A 25,010-nucleotide genomic window follows, 5' to 3' on the forward strand; every position below is an offset into this window, starting at 1 on the left:
AATTAATGATTTCATGTTTTCTTATAGCTGATTCCATTGTTTATGTGTAGCCCAATTTATTTAGACAGTTTTTATGTTTGACATATGGCATTGTTTCCAGATTTTGGCTATTGTGAATAGTGCTACTATGAACAGAGGCATGCAAATATCTTTTCAAAATATTGTTTTGGGACTCTTGGGGTAGATGCTGAAAAATTGAATTACTGAGCCACATGAAAACTCAATTTTTTTTAGAAGATCCATATATTATTCCAGAGGTTGAAGAATTTGACACTCTCATCAACAGTGCATCGAAGTTCTTTTTTACCCATATCCATCCATCACTGATTTTTTTTTTGATATCTGCCAATCTCACTGGCATGAGGTGTTATATAATTGTTTTCATTTGAATTTACTGGTTATAAATAATGTGGGGATTTTTTTACATATGCATATTGGCCAGCTGCATGTCTTCTTCTTTATTTTAAATATGGAATGCTTCACGAATTTGCATGTCATCCTTGCGCAGGGGCCATGGTAATCGTCTCTGTATCATTCCAATTTAATATATGTGCTGCAGAAGCGAGTACTGCATTCTTCTTTAAATGATATCTATGCATTTCTTTCCCCCATTTTAATGAGTTTTTGTAATAATATTGTTGTCAAGTTTATTAACTTATATTAAACTGTTTTCATATGACTGATGAAGAAATAGTTTCTCCCAGTCTGCTAAGTGTATTTTTATTCTTGTCAAACTCTGCTTTTCTAAGTGAGTTTTTTAATTTGTCGTAGTCCCATTTGTTTATTTTGCTTGTTTTTCTTGGCCAATGGCATTGAGTCATTGAAGATGCTGTTATATTCATTTTTTGTAAAGGGATGTGCTTATTTTTCCTCAATAAAATGCTTGAGTTGGGATCTAATATTGATGTCTATAATCCATTCCAAATTGACCTATGTGTAATGTATGAGGCAGGTATCTGAGTTTTTTTACATGCAACTGATAAGTTTTCCCAACACTATTTGTTTAAGAGGCTTTCTTTTTTCTATTTATATTCCTAGTTCCTTTGTCTAAGATTAGATAGCCATATACCTGAGGGTCTGTCTTTCGGCTTTCAATTTAATTCCATTGGCCTGAAACACTGTCTGGATTATGATAGATTGTAATATAATTTAAAGTTGGGAAAAGAAAAGCCTTCCTTATTTTTTCTTAGGATTGATTTGACTATTCTGGGAATTTAACTACTTTATATAAAATTCAGCAGCATCTGGTCTATGTCTCTAAAAGCTATATATATTTTTTATAGAGATTGTATTGAATCTATAGTGAGTGTTTGGGATAGAATTATCATTTGACAATATTAATACTTTCAATCTATGGAAAGTGGGTGTGTTACCATTCCCTGTGTATTTATTTAGTAGTGATTTTAATTTCCTTTGTACACACATAATTTTAAATAAAAGCATGTTTCCTAACACCCAGAAGATCAAATTTATTCAGAGCAAACACTTAACTTACTTATAAAGCAGTATGAAAGCCCTATAAAAATAGTGGTTGTTAGAAGGTAACAGGGAACAGGAATGATATCAGATAATGGTGATAGAAACTAGAATTTTGATGACAAATATTGATATAAAATACTGATAATTTATACACCTTATATCTATAAAATGTTAGGAAGCAATGTTACTTAGAAATTTACAAAAACACAAAACAAACACCAAAATAATGAAATTTTAGGACTGGGATATAGCCTAGTGGTTAAAATGACTGTCTTACTGCATGAGGCCCTACATTCAATCTGAAGTCACTCTGCACATTTCTGGTATGAATCATATTCATCACTCAGCAATTCTAGATTTTCCTTGTACCCAACAGAAATGTAAATATATGTTTATGAATTTTATATTTAGGAATGGTACAACAGTGATACAATAGGTAACAGAAGAAAAAGGAGCAGTTTTGACATTTCTGTGGCATCATCAACAACAACAAAAACAGAATGGAGCATAGCACTTCCATATAGGGCTTCACTGAGAAAATTCACTAGGATTAAGCACCTATTCACAGAGTCCCAGCATCAGCTCTGCCCCATGAAAGTCAAAGCCATGACTCCCTTCCTGCAATGCTTGTAGTTCTCTTCATATCATTCACGTTTCTGCTGCCAGACAACAGGCTTATAGGAAGATGGCTCCAAATAAAAGGAAACTTTCCCAAAGTGGTTCACCAGATTTAATCTCCAACCTAAGTTGAAGGATACCAAAGAGCAAAGGTATAAAGAAGTTTGATTATGTTCCAGAACAAACCATGATAGAAAGAGACTAAATTCTAACACTACTTAACACTGATAGGGAATAGTTGTTCCCAGGCTATAGCTGAGAACAGTTATTTCAGGAAAGCAACTGATAGCTGCTGTTCCAGAGCAGAATTCCTGGAGGCTAAACCCACCCCCAGCAGGCTGAGGTTTTTGAGCATTGAGCAGTTATCCTGAAGCTTGTACCACACATACAAAACAATATCTCAGGTAGCAATGAAGATCAGCTCATTGAACAGCTGTGTTTGGGTGCACATCACCACAATCCCCAGCCACTGCTCAAGTCATCTGGACCATAATGCTTCATCAACAGCCTGATATCAGCAACTGCAAGCCCTGGGTCAAATCTCAGACACGCTAGACTTTAGTGCTCTAGCAGCTACAGGTTACAGGTGCCACAAATCCCTCGTTGTACCCCAGATATAGTTCAGAATCACAAGCACCAGATTAATATTCTAAGCATTTGAGAAATTCTCATAAGTTATTTGAGGCTTTCAGAAATCAGAAGAGCTGTAGGCATTAGAATGATACTGTGAATCAGAGCACCCGTTTGCTGGTCAGAACATCTAGAACATCTTAGAACACCCTTTGTTCCTACAGAGTTTCAGGAATAATAGAAAAAGGAAGGAATTCAGTTTAAAAACATATGCGGACATAAGTCCAGGAAAATCCAGAACTTTGGATGATGCCAGAGGTCGTTCATGACAACAGCAGAAGCCAAAATAAGCAGACTTTATATTTCTATATGTATAAACACTAATATGCTTGAAATATTTTAATTTATTCATTTTTGTGGGGGGGAGTTATCTGGTGGCACTCAGGGGTTACTCCTGAGTAATTGAGGTATTATTGGTGAGTTATATAAATTACTTATATTCTACTTAAAGACATGGTGTTTCTTAGTATCAAACCATCAGGGTCTATATCTGACCTCATCCATAATTGTATGTGATTATTTATTTATTTCTATTGTATAGTATTATTTATTATTTACAATTACAAATTGTTCTTTTAAGAATGTTTTGAAAGTCACCTCTCATTTTTGCTCTTACCATTTTAATTTGGGGGGTCACACCCAGCAGCGCTCAGAGGTTACTCCTGGCTCTACACTCAGAAATCGCTCCCGGCAGGTTCAGGGGACCATATGGGACACCGGGATTCAAACCACTGTCTTTCTTTATTAATTTTTTTTTGTTTTTGTTTTTGGGCCACACCCAGCGGTGCTCAGGGGTTACTCCTGGCTGTCTGCTCAGAAATAGCTCCTGGCAGGCACGGGGGACCATATGGGACACCAGGATTCGAACCAACCACCTTTGGTCCTGGATCGGCTGCTTTCAAGGCAAACGCCACTGTGCTATCTCTCCAGGCCCCACTGTCTTTCTTTATGCAAGAAAAAACGCCTTATACTCCATGCTATCTCTCCTTTTTAATTTCTGTGCAGTTTAATTTAAAATTAAAAGTTCATTCTAATTCTAATAAATTCTAATTCTAATTTAAAAAAGGCATGATGTTGAAGATGGGTGTTAGTAACAGGCAGTGTGCATTGGGAATATTAAGGAAGTTATTTTTCCATCTATATGTTGATTTTCAGGTTTCTTCAGAGAGCCAACATTTATTTAAATATTTTAAATTGTACTTATATGCATTTATCTGTGTATTTACAATTAATAAAATGAAAAGTGAACGTTTAAAATATTGAAGACCGGGGCTGGTGAGGTGACACTAGAGGTTGGGTGCCTGCCTTGCAAGCGCTAGCCAAGGAAGGACCGCGGTTCGATTCCCCGGTGTCCCATATGCTCCCCCCCCCAAGCCAGGGGCGATTTCTGAGCGCTTAGCCAGGAGTAACCCGTGAGCATCAAACGGATGTGCCCCCCCCCAAAAAAAAACAATAAAAATATTGAAGACCAAAATACCTTCTCAGATACTAAGACTGATGTGCTAGAAAATAGGACAACGTGTAATAATATACAAAAATAACATCATAATAAAGCCTCAAAATGCACAAGTATATGTAGTAAAATTTGTTATGTGATAAAATATGTTACAACTTCCATAACTATGTTTGGCAGATTCGTGCTTTCATTTGAAAAAATATTGTTCTCTACAGCACGTATGCACACATATACACAGAAAATAACAGAAAAAATTAAACACTATATGTAGAAGAGATATGTTTAGGGGAAAATACAAGCACATTTCTGATTTGGAATGTTAGGAATAAAAATGTTCTAAGTTGCAACCGAAACTAAGAAAAATAGTTTAATAATAGCATGTTCAAATAAACATCAACTGAACACTCAATGGAACAGTAAAAGAGAAACACGATGAGAAAATACTTTCCATAGATGTAATAGGCAAAAATTAACGTTTAAAATTTAAAAGCAGTCAAACAAATAAATAAGGAAATAATTAAGCAAGCTACACACAGAGAAGCGATACTCAATGTACAATAAACACGATGGTACAAGGTTCTGAGAACACACTGCTGCTTAAGCTCTGTGATTCTGAGGATTACTCAGAGCACTGCTCTGGTGCTTCTGGTCTCTGGGGATATACCCTGAAGTGCTGAGAGACCTCCAGGGCTGCACCCAGTGATTGTAAGGTGACTGTGTGGTAACCAGGTTTTGAACTGGGGTCAATCACATGCATTGTGCATTAACCCTAAACTCCATACTATTCTCCAGACCCTGATTCTGCATTTTAACAGAATATCCAAGAAAGTAACAGGCTCAGGAAATGTGAAGAAGTAGGAATCTAGAGGATTCTAATATGAGAGCACAAAAAACATGTACATGATTTTTCCCTGGCACAGCAACTGACTTAGAGAAAATGGCAAAAGCCTAGATGCCCATTATTAGAAAAGGAAAATAAATTATAGTACAATCCCTCATTAAAATAAAACACAACAGGGTTTGGGCATTGTGGGGTATTTTTGAGATTATATTTGGCCCACAATCTTTTATCCCCACCCCCCATTATTTGATATCTGTGCAGTATCACAAAATCTACCATAAAAACAAAATACTTTTGCAAATAAAATTTTATTGAAACACAGTCATATGTACTCATTAAATGCTTTTTTTTTTTTTTTTTTTTTTTTTTTTGTGGTTTTTGGGTCACACCCGGCAGTGCTCAGGGGTTACTCCTGGCTCCATGCTCAGAAATTGCTCCTGGCAGGCACAGGGGACCATATGGGATGCTGGGATTCGAACCGATGACCTCTTGCATGAAAGGCAAACGCTTTACCTCCATGCTATCTCTCCAGCCCCTAAATGCTTCTTTTACCCCCAAACACAACAGCAAATTTTAGTAGTTCTAATAGGTTGTATGGTCTGTGCAGTGTAAAATAGCTTTTACTTCTTTACTGTCTTGGCCTTTTCAGAAACATTATATTGATCCTTGTTTGCTAAAACTAAAGTTATATGAACAATACATCACAAAATGTTAAAGTTGAGATAGAAGATGAACAGGTGTGGCTATATGCAAACTATACAGGTATTACAATTGTTTTATGGCACCTGAGAACATGTAATAGCAAAAGCATATAGAGTATTAACAACAAAACAGTATAGTATTGCTTATAAATGTGTGTACACAGCATAGTTCAAAGGTATACGCAGAGATTAAATACTATATTCATCACAGAATAAGAATGAGAAGAATGTAAGGGACTTCTACTGTTTGTTTAAGTATAAACTCTGCAATTATAGTTCTGAGTGTTTGTTAAAACTTTGATGTGGACTATAAGCTTTAGTTTTATTATTCTTTCTAATTACCTATACTAGAAATATTTAATATTTTAGAGTTAACTTAAAATCACATAGTTTATTTAGATCTATTTGGTTTTCTAGTCTTTTCTTCATCAGACCAGAAACACCAACTTTGATGCCGATTCTAATGTTAATTTAGTAATCCAGTTTTGTTTTTTAAAAAGCCAGGCTAATCATAACTCTCATTTAATGAGCATTTACTGTGTGTCTGACACCATGCTAAAAGATCTTAGTTTATTTACTCAGGTATATAGTGTATTTCCTCATAAAAATGCTAGCATCTCAGGTTTTACAAATAAGGAAACTAAATCTTCATGATTTATTAAGTTACCTGGTAAGCTGGTAAATTTCTCATAGCCTAATCCCACTGCTGAATAAAAACTTAAGGGGGAAAGACAGTTTGGTTTGGTGTAATGCAATAGCTATAAGCCAAGTTTAACTTAATGTCCCCAATCATGCTGCCTGAACTTTACATCATCTTCCTAAAAATAAAAGTTGAAGGCAATGACCTTTCTCTTCTAAAATCTACAAAAGCATGATTTGGCCTTAAGAAGTCTTAGGCAAGCACTTTAAATTGTCAAAGTCAAAGCATTCGGGATATACGATTAGACTGATGGCTTGAGCCAGGTGGATACACTTGGCACTAGTAAACCGCTGGTTTCAACACTGGAGGTATATAAGATGAAATTCTTGTGCTTGATTGAAAGTTACTTCTGCTAAAAATATACAGTTCACATGTGTATGGAAAACTGGGGACCAGTCGCTCGAAGCTTGGGTATTGCAGCCATGAACAAGGAAGGATAGATCATTTTTATTTTATATTTCTGTTTTGTTTTAAATAATTTTTATTGTGACCATTGTGAATTACAAGCCTTTCACAGTTATACTTAAGGTACATAGTGACAGTGAATTAGGGCCATTCCACCACCAGTGTTGTCCTTCCTCCAACCCTGTTCCCAGCATGCATCCTTTTCTTCCTCCATTGCCTCCTAAACTGCTAATGTAGCAGGTCCCCTTTGTGTATAGCTTGTTATAGAGTGGGTATCTTGATTCTGTTGTCATTGACTTTGGATTTGGTGTTTAGGTCTGATCATTTTTTATTTCCACTCAATGTTCATGTGACTGTTTGCTCCTGGTATCACCACTTATTTATTCATTTATTTATTTATTTATTTATTTATTTATTTATTTATTTTTGTCCTTAATTTATGAGACATAACATATGAACAGAACAAGATGATTCAAGTTCTGTGGTTCTTTTGAGAAAAAGACTGGGAATAGGCCATCTAGAAGCTATCATTATCAACTTAAAAGAAGAAAGGGTGCCTTGCCTGCACTAGCCTTGACGGACCGCGGTTCGATCCCCTGGCGTCCCATATGGTCCCCCAAGCCAGGAGCAACTTCTGAGTGCATAGCCAGGAGTAACCCCTGAGCGTTACCGGGTGTGGCTCAAAAACCAAAAATAAAAAAAAAAAGAAAAAAGGGAAAACAAAAGACCAAACAAAAAATACACAAAAAATATGTAAGAAGGATAAACACAAACAAGAATACCTGCATGTCTGTTAGTCTTAACTTCAAGTTTTCTCCGCACATAAGAAGGAACAAATACTAATAAAGAAAAGTATTAATCACTTGTGGGGAGGAGAAAAATATTTTGGAAAGAATATAGAATGCAAGGGTGGGGAGTAGTTGAGATATTAAAATGAGGATAGAGATAAGCCACACTGAGCAGGTAAGATTTGACTTAAAGGAGTGCACCAAGGAAACAATTAGATAAAAATACCTTGTAAGCAAGGGACTCTCTATTGGTAGAAAGGCCTTCCTAGTGTAGGAAAATCAAGCAGATCCCATGTGGTTTTAGCTGAATGACAAAGAAAAATGAGCTCCAGGTATGGTATCATTGGTGTCCACTATTTTTTTTTTTTTTTTGTGGTGCCACTTTTAAGATTTTGGCCATAATTGTATGGCATATAAAATCCAATGGAGTCTTTTCAGGAAGGAAAAATGCATCTGAATTATATTGTACAAATACATCCTAGATGTAAACTGTAGAGACACAGTTGATTGGAAAGTTATTTCTGGAAAATGATGGCAGCTAGTTGTTGCCACAACGCAAGAGGAAGAGGTGGTAAGAAGTTATCAAATTATGGATATAGTTTAAAGGTGAATCCGGAAAGCATTTTTTTCTGAGAGGTTTAATGTATTTGTGAGAAATGTGTGAGAAAATGTATGTGTGTGAGTCTCACGTTGTTACTGAAGGCAAAACTGGAAGGATAGAATTGTCATAAACATGATGGATCCATTCTGCATGGTGTAAATAGTTTAAAGATTTTATTTTGATCGTTTTGGCATTGAGTACATGTTAAACTTTCAAGTGGAGGCAATTTTTCACATAAGCATATGTCCATACACATACTTTCTAGTTTAAGTTGGACTCAAAGTTTGATCTAGGGATGTAAATTCAGTATGCATGTGAATATTTCTCCCTCTTATTTCTTTGATGACTACTCTCATTATTTTAATAGGATTTGAGAGATGTTGAGGGGGAATCTTGCTTTTTTCTTTCCTTGACCCCATCTTTCTCAAATTGGCAGTTTGCTTTGAGAAGCAGCAGTTATTTTGACAAGATTTGCTTTTCTATAAAAGAACTGCCTTGTTAACAAATCATGGAAAGTGAAATTAGAATTATAGGTGGTCACAATTTATGTGACAGATACATTACTGAAAGTATCTGATTATCCAAAACTCATGCCCTTCAAGACTCATCCTAACAAAAATGACAGGTATTTGGGTTTATGTGTAAGGAAGGTGGCTTTCTCTGACGATGTGTAATCATAGTTCACATCTCATTTTGCTTTCATCTGTGCAGAGAAAACTCTCCAGTGTTTTTACTTATATTTCCACATGCATTACACTATTGCTATCAGCTATAAGGATTTCTCCCCACATCAAGCAATTCTCTGGTAGTCTAGTCTGGTGAAGTAGAATTCTTTTCTAGTCTGACATCAATTGGAGCTAGGGTATACCCAAGATGTTAAGAGTTCAGCCCACAAAATGCCTTCCCATACCAGATGACAGCGCATGTGCTAATTGTCACTTGGCCCGGAGAGATAGCACAGCGGTGTTTGCCTTGCAAGCAGCCGATCCAGGACCAAAGGTGGTTGGTTCGAATCCCGGTGTCCCATATGGTCCCCCGTGCCTGCCAAGAGCTATTTCTGAGCAGATAGCCAGGAGTAACCCCTGAGCAACGCCGGGTGTGGCCAAAAAAACAAAACAAACAAACAAACAAAAAAAAATGAGAGGCTCTCATACTCAATTTGGATCATCTGCTAGAGTAGATCACAGAATTGAAGGAACACTTGTGTCAATTGATTTACTATAGAAGGATATAATAAAGGATATGCATAATCAGGCAGATGAAGGTCAATGAGGTCAGTAAAGGCTATAGCACAGAAGCTTCTCTATTCCATAGAGTTGGGATATACCAGTATTTGAGCTCATCAACCCTGAAGCTTTCCATGTGTCATGTTTAAGGAGATTTTTACTCAACCGAATCTTTAGTCCTTCTTCCCTTTTTGGCAGAGCATGGTGAATAAAGTTCCCAATTTTTAAGCATGATTTTGCCAACTTGGTGGCCACTATCCATTTTGATTCTTTCTAGGAATCCAGGAAGCAACTTTTTATAGACTTTTAGAATTTCCAAGGAAAGTGAGAACTCTGTCAGAAACTGGTATTAGAGATCAAGTGTTAGAAGAAGAAATAGTAGCTCTGTGCTAAGAACCGGACAGAGGACTATATATATTTTTCTACAATTTCATACCAGCTATTGAAAAATACAGTTTTCTTAAATTATACTTCTTCTTCTTCTTCTTCTTCTTCTTCTTCTTCTTCTTCTTCTTCTTCTTCTTCTTCTTCTTCTTCTTCTTCTTTCTTCTTCTTCTTCTTCTTCTTCTTCTTCTTCTTCTTCTTCTTCTTCTTCTTCTTCTTCTTCTTCTCCTTCTTCTTCTTCCTGTTATTATTATTATTATTATTATTATTATTATTATTATTATTATTTGGATTGTGGGGCCACACCTGGTGACACTCAGGGGTTACTCCTGGCTATGCACTCAGGAATTGAATTGCTACTGGCCTGAGGGACCGACCATATGGGATGTCGGGGGATCAAACAGCGGTCAGCCATGTGCAAGGCAGGAGCCCTACAAATGCGCCATCTCTAAGGCTTCTTTTTCCTTAAATTTTAGATGAAGAAAGTAGTGCTTTTGAAAATAGCTTTAACATGTAAACTGAGATTAAAATGTTGAAAATTTCATATATACATAAAATGAACTTGTATTATAACTTGGAGATGCTTAGAAGAACTTGAGATTGATCTGCAGAGTAGAAGATTCATGCTATTCTCTGATTTCTATTTTCCCCTTTTCTCTCAGATTATTAAAGGCCCGAATAGTTTTAGTTTCACCTTTGTTACTTTGAATAGAAATATCTTCTAATATGTCATATTGTTGGAAGTAACTGTATAATTACTTTTTGGTCAATAAGATGTGAGTATAAATTATGTGTGTGATTTTAAGATTACCCCATCTTTCTTGCTTATGTAATCAATTATGGCCTATTCACCAACTGTATGACCTTGACAAAGTTATTCAAATTCTTTGATAAACAATTATTTTACAAAATATTTAAAAGGTGAGATAAAGTATCAATCATAAGACTTCTTTATTTTTTTCTCTTTTTTTTTTTTTTTTTTGGATTTTGGGGCATACCTGGTGATGCTCAGGGGTTACTCCTGGCTATGCGCTCAGGAATCACTCTTGGTTTGGGGGACCATATGGGGCACCCGGGAATCAAACCACACCACTATCCATTCAGGATTAGCTGCATGTAAGGCAAATGCCCTACCTCTGTGCCATCACTCTGATACCTAATCACAAGACTTCTGTGGAATTAAATAAGCAATGAATAATGGAGCCTATAACAAAACTTATTTTCTTACCTCTTTCCTCCTATTTTCAACTGCTTATTCTATTTTTTTTTTAATTTTTGTTTTACAATCAGTTCTATCTAGGACTTATTTCTGGCTGTGAGCACTTTTGGCAGTACTGAGAAATAGTATCAGGTTCTGGGGATCAAACCATGGCCAGCAACATGCAACGCAAGCATCTTAAACACGATGGTATTCCTATAACCCTTCTTTTTGATTTCTGCTTAAAACCCTGGAAGATATTTTAATCTTAATCTGTCAAAAGTCCAAATAGCTATTCTTTCCCTGCTGATGGTTTCTATACTTAAGGATTCTTCGTCTTGCTTTATGGTGACTCAATTTTATTGGCTCAAAGTCAAACATCATTAGAACCTTTTTATATATGCCTCTCTGATACCTCCATTAATTTGTGAAACAATTCTGCTGATTTTATTTTAAAAATATGCCTGGAGGGCCCGGAGAGATAGCACAGCGGCGTTTGCCTTGCAAGCAGCCGATCCAGGACCAAACGTGGTTGGTTCAAATCCCGGTGTCCCATATGGTCCTCGTGCCTGCCAGGGGCTATTTCTGAGCAGACAGCCGGGAGTAACCCCTGAGCACTGCTGGGTGTGGCCCAAAAACAAACAAACAAAAAAAAAAACAAAAACAAAAAAGCCTGGAATCAAACATCACAAAAACCCTGTGCTACCTCAATGGTTTGAGCTTATCTAAAGAGTATACAAAATAAGGGCTTTGATATATAGTACTAATAACATGGATTTATAATTATTATTGATTAGGTATTAAGGAATTTGTTACATTGGCATGATAAAGGTGTCCACTATTTGGTAATGGTTGTGAATTATATTTGGGGAAAATGTATTTAAATATCTAAGAATTAAGCACCATAGGTTTTGTCTTATAATTTCATTTACGGATTTTGCAAATGCTGTGTTTTGCTAAAACATGAGTGGACGCTAAATGGGATGGATTTTTATTGCACTTTTGGCACACCCTGCATTTTGTAAATTAATTAGTCTGTTTTTCAGTTTTGTTTTTAAGAAGTAATTGTTTGCAGCTGTCTGCTGTGGCACTTATCTCCCTTCTGGAAGCTTCACTCTGATGCTCTTAAAAATGAATCTGGCTGAGAAGAGGGCAGTTTCTGTATTCTGCCTTTTTTTCTCTTTTAACCAATAAAGAGATTTCTAAAAGAATCAGTTGAGACATTCTTTTGTACTCAGAATAGAACTTCAATTCTCTCTTTCTTTATTCATTTCATTTTGTTCCAGAGAAAAGAGCAATTTGTAGGTCATAACATCTCTGGAGCTTCAGCCATTGATCAAGTGAATTTAAACAATCTCTTAAATAAATCATTAACATCCTACTTACTTTCTTTGGCAAGAGTCAAATCTTAGTGAAACTCATTAGAAATACCCTACATAATTCATTTAATGCATCCAGCAGTTTGAAACATCACTTTCAAGTTTTGTTAATTTTTGACTTTTTCTCGTCATTGATCAGTTGTTTTCTCATTTAGTTTCCCACCAGGAGAGATAAATGCTTCTGTGTCACTGATGAAGCTAATTTCTAGAATGGAACTCCTCAAAACACCAGGACATATAATTATAGAGAAAAGTGAAAACGGCAGAAGAATAAAAACAACGTTAAAGCAGGTTTGGAGGTGTTTACTGGGGATCAGTTTGGTAGAAATAAAAATAATACCACCCATCTTCTCTAGAGTTCTAAATGATAAGAGCTTGAAGTGATTAAAAATGCTCTGCACATAGTACCAAATAGTTATTTGTTTTCTTTTATACATGCATATTAGGCATTTATAAATAAGTGAACAAAATTATCTATATTCTGACAGTGGTAAAAAAAATTAAGACTTCTGGAATCTGGGGCCTAAGCAATAGCAAAGCAGTAGGGTGTTTGCCTTGCACACAACTGACCTAGGACGAACCTAGGTTCAAACCCCAGTGCCCCATATGGTCCCCCAAGCCAGGAACAATTTCTGAGTACATAGCCAGGAGTAACCCCTGAGCATCATCACAAGGTGTGGCAAAAACCAACAACAACCCTAGAATCAAATATGTTGTGGCGCATAGGTCTCAGCGATCTTATTTCGCCTTTCTGAGCCTATTTGCTCTTTAATATAGAATAATGATAATGCATTATATCACCAAAATATAAATATATATCTTAGCAACATATACATTATCTCTTTATATTAAGTAATTATTGCATGTTATATTCTCACAGATGTTAATGATCTTTTTAAGTTTGAGTATTTTTCTATAGAATTATATTCCACAAATATTCTAAAAGTGGAGCTATTTAGAATAGGAAATTATCTTGAAGAGTTTGTAAATTGCAGATATGTAGTTTAAAGAACAGTGACAAACTGAATACAATGTCTGACTTTTTCACTCACATACTTTTTTACATCCTTGCAGATATTTACATAGATTTGCTTTTATAAAAGAGGGAGCCAACTTAAGGTATGTCTTACATGTCTTTAAGTTCTCTGTTAGAATGCTTTTCATAATTTAGCAGATGAGGAGGGCATGAGAGATGCCCTTGTACCCTATTTCCCTGCTGTGTTGACGCTATATTTATTTATTTTGGCAGAAATTTTAGGTCATTAAACATGGATAATATCCTCCATAATCATTATCATCTTTCAAGAAAATTACATTTTCTTACTAGTCTGCCTTTGGAAAAATAGAACAGACAACTTCTCCATAGAAGATAGTAAACTTAAGTTGAAGCAACTCTACTTTTGGACTAATGCATTCTTTTTGCTGCCTTTTTCCCCCATGTTGCCATACTTTTTTGAGTTAGGAAAACCAGAAATGCACATGGAGTGTAAGTACAGAAATTCAGAGGCTGCATGTAAATAATAGTTGTACGCTTCCTGTATAACCCCACCGTATCTTTTCAAGTGCTAACCAGATGTTGTCAAGATAATTTTATTTGCTTTGGCAGAGATGGATGCTTTTTCCCTCTTTTATTGAAACAATAGTTGTCAAAGAGTGCTACTCTATTGATTATTCTGAAAAACAACAGTAATCTACATTCTTTCTCTCGACCCAGGAGTCTCTCTCTAGAGGCAACTAGTCTGAGTTATTTTTACATTCTACTCATATTTATGTCAATTTTCATAGTCATTTATTTATATTGATATTTATATTTTCATTAACTTTATAGTCTTAATTTACTTTCTAAACTTTCCCCTCTTTTCTCTAATAGCTTGCACCATAATTTGTGATCAAATTAACATTTTATGTTATTAGAGCTTTGTAAATTGTTCACAGGCTGACTACAAATTGTCCTTTGTTAGATGACATATTTCAGGTGTTTTATACAAATTTTCAGGATTTTAAAACAGAGATAACTGCAATTATGATTTTTGTTAATTTGCAAAGTATTCTATGGATGGAACTAATTTTCTGCTAGAAACTTAAAGACTCTCAGGATGGCCATATTCATCAATTCTAATGTCTTTGTTTGATTCCATCAATTCAGTAACATTACTCTTCTTCCAATGTTGACATGTTGCAGAATAAATGCCTAGAAATCCTTCTTGTTGTTTGGGTTCAAAATAGAAGGATGAGATCACACAAATGAAATAAAGTTTAATACTTTAATCCATCTGCCAACAAGATGTTGCCAACAACATCCCCCACACTGGCCAGCCAGTACCACCTCCCGAAGGAGATGAGCCCTGCTCAAGGCCACAAGGAAGATTAAATAGGGAAACGATATAGGGAGGTTCCAGCTTTCTGATGATCTTTAAAATGATTGGCTATTGTCTAGGGGTACCACCCTTGTCCTTCCCTGATAGACTTTCTGGTATGGTCAGGTAGCTTGGGGGAAGTGTCTATGAAAGTAGGCTTATGAAGACATACACCATGTGGTTCTTACAAAATGGCATCTCTCACTGCTCAGAACCTGAGAAGAAGCCTGCCATGTGGCCTTTACAAAATGGCACCCATTCTAGTTCAGAACCCAGGTCCCAAGAGTTATTAACCTGTGAAGTTTCTTTTTTCCCTTCTCCTCTGTTGGATTGTCTTCCCAACTTACATGACTTCTTGGTTTACTATATCATTTCAATATATAACATCTATATTCTAATGGTTTACTAGGAAGGAAGTATGGGATGTTAATATTGAGTTACTTTTTGTCTGAAAATGATTATTTTATGACCTTTGAATAGTATTTTGTGTTTGGAACTTCAAGTTGAATATAATGTCACCCCAGGCTCCAGTAGTAGCTTTTCCTTTATTTCTTTATTATTATCATAACTGGCATTATTATTTTGGTCACATCCAGGAATGCTCAGGGCTTACTCTTTGCTCTGTGCTCAGTGGTAACCTCCTGGTGCTCCTCAGAACAATATTGGGGTGCCAAAGATCAAATCTGAGCAGAAATCAGCTATGTGCAGGGAAAGTACCTTAGCTATAATCCTTGTCCTGATGGATTTTTCCCTTTTTCTTCTATTTACATCTTCTTAGTGTTGCTTTGAAAATTATTGCTTTTTTTCTTTCTTGGAAGTTATATTGTCTTTTGAAAATTCTGTTATTTGGTCCCGGAGAGATAGCACAGCCGCGTTTGCCTTGCAAGCAGCCGATCCACGACCAAAGGTGGTTGGTTCGAATCCCGGTGTCCCATATGGTCCCCCGTGCCTGCCAGGAGCTATTTCTGAGCAGACAGCCAGGAGTAAACCCTGAGCATCACCGGGTGTGGCCCAAAAACCAAAAACCAAAAAAAAAAAAAAGAAAATTCTATTATTTCTTGACGGTGACCTTGTTAGAACTTTTCTTCTTTATTAAGTATTTATTAGATACTTATTAGCTATTAGATATTATTTATTATGGTAGATATTTCTTTATTTTACTAGATATTACTTTATTTTACATTCAGTTAATACTTTCAAATTAAACATGTTACAGTCAGGAGCATTGATATTTAAATATCTTTCAATTTTTAATAGTGTCTCTTTCTTTCTTTATGGGGGTTGGCCACATCCAGTAATGCTCAGGGGTTACTCCTGGCTATGCACTCAGAAATTGCTCCTGGCTTGGGGGACCATATGGGATGCTGGGATTCTAGCCACCATCTGTCCTGGACAGGCTACATGCAAGGCAAATGCCCTACCACTATGCTATCGCTCTGGCCCAGTGTCTTTTTTTTTATAAGGAGAATGTTTATTTTTTATTTAAACAACTTTATTACATACATGATTGTGTTTGGGTTTCAGTCATGTAAAGAACACCACCCATCACCAGTGCAACCTTCCCATCACCAATGTCCCAAATCTACCTCCTCCCCACACAACCCCCGCCTGTACTCTAACAGGCTTTCTATTTCCCTCGTACATTCTCATTATTAGGATAGTTCAAAATGTAGTTATTTCTCTAAACTCATCCCTATTTGTGGTGAGCTTCATGAGGTGAGCTGTAATTCCAGCTCTTTTCTCTTTTGTGTCTGAAAGTTATTATTGCAAGAATGTCTTTCATTTTTCTTAAAACCCATAGATGAGTGAGACCATTCTGCGTCTTTTTCTTTCTCTCTGACTTATTTCACTCAGCATAATAGATTCCATGTACATTCATGTATAAGAAAATTTCATGACTTCATCTCTCCTGAGAGCTGCATAATATTCCATTGTTTATATGTACCAGCTGCATAATATTCCATTGTTTATATGTACCACAGTTTCTTTAGCATTCATCTGTTGAAGGGTATCTTGGCTGTTTCCAGAGTCCTGTTATGGTGAATAGTGCTGCAATGAATATAGGTGTATGGAAAGGATTTTTCTATTGTATTTTTGTGTTCCTAGGGTATATTCCTAGGAGTGGTATAACTGGGTCATATGGGAGCTTGATTTCCAGTTTTTGGAGGAATCTCCATATTGCTTTCCATAAAGGTTGAACTAGACGGCATTCCCACCAGCAGTGGATAAGAGTTCCTTTCTTTCCAAATCCCCGCCAACACTGCTTGTTCTTATTCTTTGTGATGTGTGCCAATCTCTGGGGTGTGAGGTGGTACGTCATAGTTGTTTTGATTTGCATCTCCCTGATGATTAGTGATGTGGAGCATTTTTTTCATGTGTCTTTTGGCCATTTGTATTTAAAACAATTATTGGGGAATTATTTATTATTATATATTATTATAATATTATATAATATATATTATATATATTATATAATATATATAATATTATATATATATTATATATTATTGGGAGGAATTACTCTCCCCAACTTTAAACTGTACTACAAAGCAATAGTTAGCAAAACAGCATGGTATTGGAATAAATACAGGCCCTCAGATCAGTGGAATAGGCTTGAATACTCAGAGAATGTTCCCCAGACATACAATCACCTAATTTTTGATAAAGGAGAAAGAAATCCTAAATGGAGCAAAGAAAGCCTCTTCAACAAGTGGTGTTGGCACAACTGGCTAGCCACTTGCAAAAAATTGAACTTAGACCCCCCAGCTACAAAGGTTAAATCCAAATGGATGAAAGACCTTGATATCAGACCCGAAACCATAAGATATATAGAACAACACGTAGGTAAAACACTTCAGGACATTGAGACTAAAGGCATCTTCAAGGAGGAAATTGCACTCTCCAAGCAAGTGAAAGCAGAGATTAACAGATGGGAATATATTAAACTGAGAAGATTCTGCACCTCAAAAGAAATAGTGCCCAGGATACAAGAGCCACCCACTGAGTGGGAGAAACTATTCACCCAATACCCATCAGATAAGGGGATAATCTCCAAAATATACAAGGCACTGACAGAACTTTACAAGAAAACAACATCTAATCTCATCAAAAAATGGGGAGAAGAAATGAATAGACACTTTGACAGTGTCTTTTTCTTAATCTTAATCTTAATCTTAATAAGATTTTAAGGCCTCTGAACTAATTTTGTAGTCACCTGGACCTTTCTAGCATTTTTTTTTTAAATTTTTTTTGTTGTTGTTATTGTATCTTTTTGTTGGGAGGAGGGATTCACACCCAACAGTACTCAGGTGTTAGTAATAGCTTTTCACTAAGAAATTACTCCTGGATCCCTCAATGAATCATATAAAGAACTGGAGGTTGAATGCAAAGCAGCTCTGTGCAAGGCAAATTCCTTACCTGCTGTTCTCTTGCTTTAGCCCCTTTCTGCCATCCTTATCTCTTAGTCTTTTTGCTTTTATTTTATGATATTTCCTTAACAGTCTTTAAATGAACACCTCCCTTTAAATTAACACCAAGGGAGGAGGGCATGTTTTAGAAACTGTGTCCTGGATTAATAATCCCTTTGTAGAAGATGTCAATTCATGTGCTATTAGCCCTCATAGAAAAAGAAAACACGATCAAGATGTCCTAGGAGTCACTCTGGTGTTCAAATACATAATGTAGCATGGTATCATGAATTGCCTCAGAAAAAGTAAACCCTTATCTCAGTTACAGAGCTATTAAATTGTTGATTGATCTCTGCCTATTCAGTCCAGTTATGATATAAACCAGTGAAACTGAATGAAAATCAATGCAGGCTTCATCTTTCTACATCATTACCACCATAATGAGCCCATATTCTAAAAAGAAACAGCAGTATATTTTTATACTTCTTTAAGTTAAATGATTATCTTAAAAATTAAAGGTATTCTGATATTGGTATTTTATTTTGAATTTGAATTCTGTAATATTGTTTTAAAAACATTAACTATCAATCATTACTTTCTATTTCTGCCTTAGTTGTCTAAAAACGTATTTCCTATTTTCACTGGTCCAAGGTGTAAAAAGTTTGACTATTACTGTTTTAGAGAGCGTCTAGTGAAACTTCCTTGAGAATCATCTTATCTGAAATATTGACATATTTCCTTTTTCTTCCCTATTGTTTGGAGTTGGATGTGATGTTTGATATTCTAGTAGCAATTGTGAACCAACCATGTTTTTAGTTGATGTTAGAACTACATTCTTTTTTTTTTTTTTTTTTTTTTTTTTTGGTTTTTGGGCCACACCCTGTGAGGCTCAGGGGTTACTCCTGGCTATGCGCTCAGAAGTTGCTCCTGGCTTGGGGGGACCATATGGGACGCCGGGGGATCGAACCGCGGTCCGTCCTAGGCTAGCGCAGGTAAGGCAGGCACCTTACCTTTAGCGCCACCGCCCGGCCCCAGAACTACATTCTTAATGAAACAGCTTTTGACTGTTTCCACTGAATGAGCTTGTGTCCTTGATGACCCTGAACTATAAAACTCATCCTAGGATTCCTACTTTCAGTTTTATTTTAATGTAGAATGCCATTAATTCCCACCTATATTTAAGACATTTTTATTTTTAGATAATTGTTCCATGTAGTCAATCCAAATCTGTCTTTCTTTGAGAATTTTTCATAGATGTCAGGTGATCCTCGAAGATCTAATTATAGATTATATAAAATTCTAAGAAGCATGGTTGAAACATGTATTAGTAAAATCTGTTAAACCATTGTGTTTCACAGTAAAGTTTTACAGTGAAGTATGCTCTCTTTTTTAAATGGGAATATCTGCAGATATAATCAGTAAATATCTACACTATTAACAGGTAGGTTGCCAGCCCAATGTGTGTAAGCCTACATTCCAGCAAGCAGTTACAAGTAGAGGGAAAAGGCTACAACCTAACTCTTAATAGTGTAGATGTTTCCTGAATTCTCTGATATTAATTTATTTATTTTGGGGGGTCACATCAGTGATGCTTAGGGTTTACTCCTGGCTATGTGCTCAGAAATCACCCTTGGCTATAGGGAATCATATGAGACACCAGGGATTGAACTGAGGTTTGTCCTAGGTCAGCCACATGCAAGGCAAATGGCCTACTGCTGTACTATCATTTGGCCCCTGAATTCTCTGATTTTAATATAAATCTTTCTTTACAGAGACTGTTCAATTTCTTGAATGAAAAAGACTTTTCTTTGTCCTCGGGTGCACAAATACTTATGATTTTGTGCTGAGGATGTAGGAGAGACCATCTAACTATCTATTCCTTATATATACATTACACCAACCACTGCTTCTTCCCTATTATTTAGCTGTTGACTCTGATTTCTGAAAGCCAGAATTTCTTTCACATTTTACTGATTGCCCTTCTACAAACCCATGCATGCTTGTTAAGTCATTCATACACTTCTATCCTTCTTTATCTTCCTCTACCATTGTTCCATTGTTCCTTTTCTTCCTGAATATGCCCAGTTTTTAATTATTTATAGTAAACTGGTAATAGAGTACTGCCTATTATTTTGTGGAAGAATATAATTTTATGAAAACATTATCTCAAGCATATATCAGTATAGAGTGTAACAGTACTGCAGACCATAGTACCTTAAGGACATGGAGGGGAATAGAAAGAAGATGAAGAAGGAGGAGGAAGAGGAAGAGGAGGAAGGAGAAGAGGAAGGAGGAGGGGGAAGAAGGAGAGGAAGAAGGAAAGGAAGGAGGAGAGAAAGGAGGAGGAGGAAGGAGGAGGAAGGAGGAAAAAGAAGGTGGAGAAAAGAGGAGGAGGGGAAGAAGGAGGAAGCAGGAGGAAGAGAAAGAAAAAGGGGAAGGAAGGAGGAGGGGGAAGGAGGAAAAGAAAGGAAAAGGGGAAGGAAGGAGGAGGGGGAAGGAGGAGGAAGAAGGAAGGGGAGGAAGCAGGAGGAAGAAGGAAGGGGAGGAAGCAGGAGGAAGACAGAGGAGGGGAAAGGAGGAGGAGAAAGGAGGAGAATGGAGGAGAAAGGAAGAGAAGGAGGAAGAAGAGAAGAAAAAGAAGAAAGAAGAAGAGAAAAAGAAGAAAAAAGAAGAAAAGAAGAGAAAAAGAAGAGAAGAAGAAGAAAAAGAAAGAAGAAGAAGAAGAAGAAGAAGAAGAAGAAGAAGAAGAAGAAGAGGAGGAGGAGGAGGAGGAGGAGGAGGAGGAGGAAGATGAGCAGGAAGAGCAAGAGGTGGAGGAGGAGGAGTAAGAGGAGGTTGAAGTTCAATTGGGGCTCTTAAAATATTTTGCATTGGGGACCAAAGCAATAGCACAGCTGGTAGGGCTTCTGCTTTGCATGTGGCCAACCCAGGTTTGATCCCCAGAATTCTATATGGTCCCCAGACCCTGCATGGAGTAATTTCTGAGCACAGAGCCAGGAGTAACCCCTGTGTACCACCAGATATGGCCCCCAAACAACAAAAAAAATTGCCCCTAATAGTTTGCCTCTATTTGATTTTTTATACTCTTACTTTTTAAAGTCAAATTATTTTCTAAAAGATTATATTATACTTTAGTAACACCATTTCATCTATGTATATCATTGTGCAGCATCTATTTTTTTCAGTCTTCCAAGCTGAATTGCCTTAGTTCTACAGATTCTGTCTTTCCTCGGCAAACTGAATTTTGCAGATGAAGTAAATTGTGCACAATCTCCACTTAGCATATCAAGTGATCTCTTCATAATCAGCTATATCTTCCTTTATCTATAAGAAAAATGCTGATAGACCTTTTTTTTTGATAATGGGGGAAGGTATGTGTAAAGGAAGTTTTAGAAGCTGTATCATTTTTTTAATACAGCAATAAAATCTCTTATTTAATTCACAAATAAACTGGTTGACTAAGAGTAAATTTTCTAGGTTAGGCATGACTGAAAATATCTGCTTCTGCTATTTTCCTCCTATGATCAAGTGTTTAATAAAGACAGGAAAAAAAGCTGCAGACCCAACTGTGTAAATACTTTTGAGTTATTGCTTACATCTTGTTTTTTAACTTTCCATTGGCAAAAGCATATTATATATGGCAGAGCCAAATCAAAGTAATGGAAGTATAAGCTATCTATAGAAATTAGGGAGGAAGGCATGAATGATGTTTAGTCTACCTTTTTGGGTAGAGTATAAAACAGTTCAATAAAATCCCAAATATGCCACTGAGTAACTTATTATAAGACAAATAAATAAAAATAAAATTTGGATTTAAGGCTGAATACTTCCACAATTTGTGATTTTCTACTACACTACTAGTGGCAATTCATCTTGATATTTTTTAAAAGAAAGTATTGTAAAAGTAAAGATGGCTTAATAGACCTTTGGAAAAATTTAACAGCCTTGTCTGAAATCCCTAATCTCATCACTCATAGCTTAAGTGCTTAGAAAGTTAAAAAGTGACAGGAAGAAAAAAAAACTTCCTTTCTCTCTCTTCTGTCTTCTAACCCAATGTGAAACAATCAACAAAGATAGCATTTGTTAAAATTTGGTTTAATTATCCAGGAGTATGATGGGTGAGAATGTTTCATAATTTATAAGCCAATTCTTGTTTAGTCAAATTAGGTCTTTAATTCTTGCATATTATAGCAACGATAAAATACAATTACATGTTACATAGGAAACAAACTAATAAAACAAAATGAACCAATCAATATAGCTCATTCCCCATATAATTCTGTTTGGTATTTTAATGAGACAACCTCCAAAACTAAGAATCAATATGCATTATAGTCTTTTTAGAAAGAAATAGTGGCCACATCTATATTACCACAACATTACAATGTTATTATCAACAGAAAAATTCTCTGTAACCTGTTTCTCTAATATCTACGCAGCAGCCCATAGCAACAGTACTTGGTTGATCTCATTACAGCAACATTTGCTACTACAAATAATTTAGCAGGTGCACATTTATCTATGTCAAAATCTTTCACTATGATAGAGAGAAAGGATGAAGTCAGTAGAAAGATAAGTTCAGCTCTCTGGCGCATAAAATGGGACCTCTCTAAGGCATGGTCTGAGAAGATGAACCATCCAGCACAAATGTATGGTGACTTTAGACCAGTAAACTGGGAAAAACAGAATATTTTATTAGTCAAAAATAATACTCAAAATTTAGGTATTAAATTATGAGGGACCTTAAAGTTTTCAATAATTCTTCTACTTGGGAAAAATAGAAGTCAGGATTAAATGAAAGAGGAAAAGGAAACGGAAGAATAGAAGGGAGGAAGGAAGTCAAAGAAAAAAAAAAGGGACTAAAGAAAGGGCAGGAAGAGTGACAGAATCTACAATTTGCTATACTCAGAGGAAGATATACATACAGAGTTAAGAATTTGATAGTGGAGGCTGGAGAGATAGCATGGAGGTAAGGCATTTGCCTTGCATACAGAAGGACAGTGGTTCGAATCCCCACATCCCATATGGTCCCTCGAGACTGCCAGGAGCGATTTCTGAGCATAGAGCCAGGAGGAACCCCTCAGCACTGCCCGGTGTGACCCAAAACCGAAATAAAAAAGAATTTGATAGTGTACTCCAATTTATTTGGGCCTTGAAAAATAAAACATTCATTTGTTAACTTTTCAGGTTCTGCAAGATTTTATGGCAATGGAAATGCCATGTTTCAATATAGTAGCCACCAATCATATATGGCTACCAAGTACTTTAAATATGACTACTACAGCAAAGGATCTAAATTTTTATTGTTTGATTTTAATTAATTTAATGAAATAAGTCTCATGTGGCTAGCAATTTCTGTTATAAACAACTTATATTATGACTTTACTTTTTTTTTTGTTTGTTTTTGGGTCACACCCTGCAGCACTCAGGGGTTACTCCTGGCTCTATGCTCAAAAATTGCTCCTGGCAGGCTCTGGGGACCATATGGGATGCCGGGATTCAAACTACTGACCTTCTGCATCTAAGGCAAACGCCTTACCGCTGTGCTATCTCTTCACCCTATGACTTTACATTTTTAATTTTTTAAATCCCCACAATAAGCCAATATAATCTCATGTTGCCTATGAGAAAGCAAATCTAAGAGAGGTTGGAAACTTGTCTGAAGTCACACAGCTAGAAAACATATGCCTTGCGATGATCTTGAATCCCAGATAATATAAATTATTTAGAAAGAGACAAACCTGTATTTTATGATGAAAAAAGTGACCCTCCCCACAAGTGTAGAGTAACTTGGGGATTTGAATATAAAGTCCCAGATGTCATCCTCAGTCAGCTCCTGAGGAAAATTCCTCCCATGTTGGTTTCTTTATAAGCAGAACACTTACACTTTGAAAAAATTTAACACAGCCTTCAGTGTATATGTGAGAGTGCAAAATATATTTAAATAATGTGTGTTTATTGTAAAAAATTGTCTCAGTAATTATGGAGGATGAGCAATTCCAAGATCTGTAGTCAGAAAGCTAGAGACCCAGAAGAACCTGTAGTGTATTTGGTTTATGGACTTGACATTTCTGACTGAGAATCAGGAACCTTGATGGTTATTAAGTTCCATTACAAGTTTGAAGTCTTTGAACTAAGAGATGGCATACTTTCTAAAATGAGAGCAGGAAAAGACAAGATTCCAATTCAATTAGCAGACAGGAAGAGTTCCCTCTTAGCCAGTTCCTTCTAGTCAGGTTTTCAACAGATTGGATGGGTCCCACATGCATCAGGAAAATTAATCTACTTCTCCAATTCTTAAAATACAAATATCAATCTCATCAATAACAACCTCAAAGACTTACCCAAAATAAAGTTGACCAAATGTCATGTCTAGTCCAATTTCTCAACTCTTTTCTAACTATACTACCATCTAAACTTGTTGCCTTCCTGTAGGCCCCTTGTCCTACAGGTTGGCTTCATAGTCTTATGCCATTCCCCTCCACCCTAATTATGCAGGTTCACCTGTGGCCTCCTTGAAATATCTTGAAGAGCCATATATGACCTTGAGGTTCATACAAACTAAATTTGAGAAATACAGTCCTAGTTAACCATTTAGTCACACAGCCCCATACTGCATAGTAACCTCAGTTATGTAACCCAAGGCCATATGTTTAATCATTGTTCAATAACTCAATAAAATAAAATAAGGAATAACAATATTTCTTATTTTTCTCCATTTCACAGATGAATTGAGATAAACCAGAATTTTATTTGCTTAACAAGATGCCTCCATTTCTATCCAAATTCCATTAGAATAAACTTCTATTGAAGCACTAAGCTATTTCTTCGATCCAAAAG

The 25,010-nt window shown here is 36.1% G+C and overlaps 1 non-coding gene across 1 annotated transcript; it reads right to left on the reverse strand.

Moving 5' to 3' along the window:
- Positions 1-463: 463 nt before the first annotated feature.
- On the reverse strand, positions 464-569 carry LOC125998358 (U6 spliceosomal RNA). The gene has a single exon (XR_007491947.1). It is a non-coding gene; the product is annotated as a U6 spliceosomal RNA (small nuclear RNA).
- Positions 570-25,010: the final 24,441 nt, after the last annotated feature.

This window comes from Suncus etruscus, chromosome 20 (genome assembly GCF_024139225.1).
Source record: "Suncus etruscus isolate mSunEtr1 chromosome 20, mSunEtr1.pri.cur, whole genome shotgun sequence".
Taxonomy (NCBI): domain Eukaryota; kingdom Metazoa; phylum Chordata; class Mammalia; order Eulipotyphla; family Soricidae; genus Suncus; species Suncus etruscus.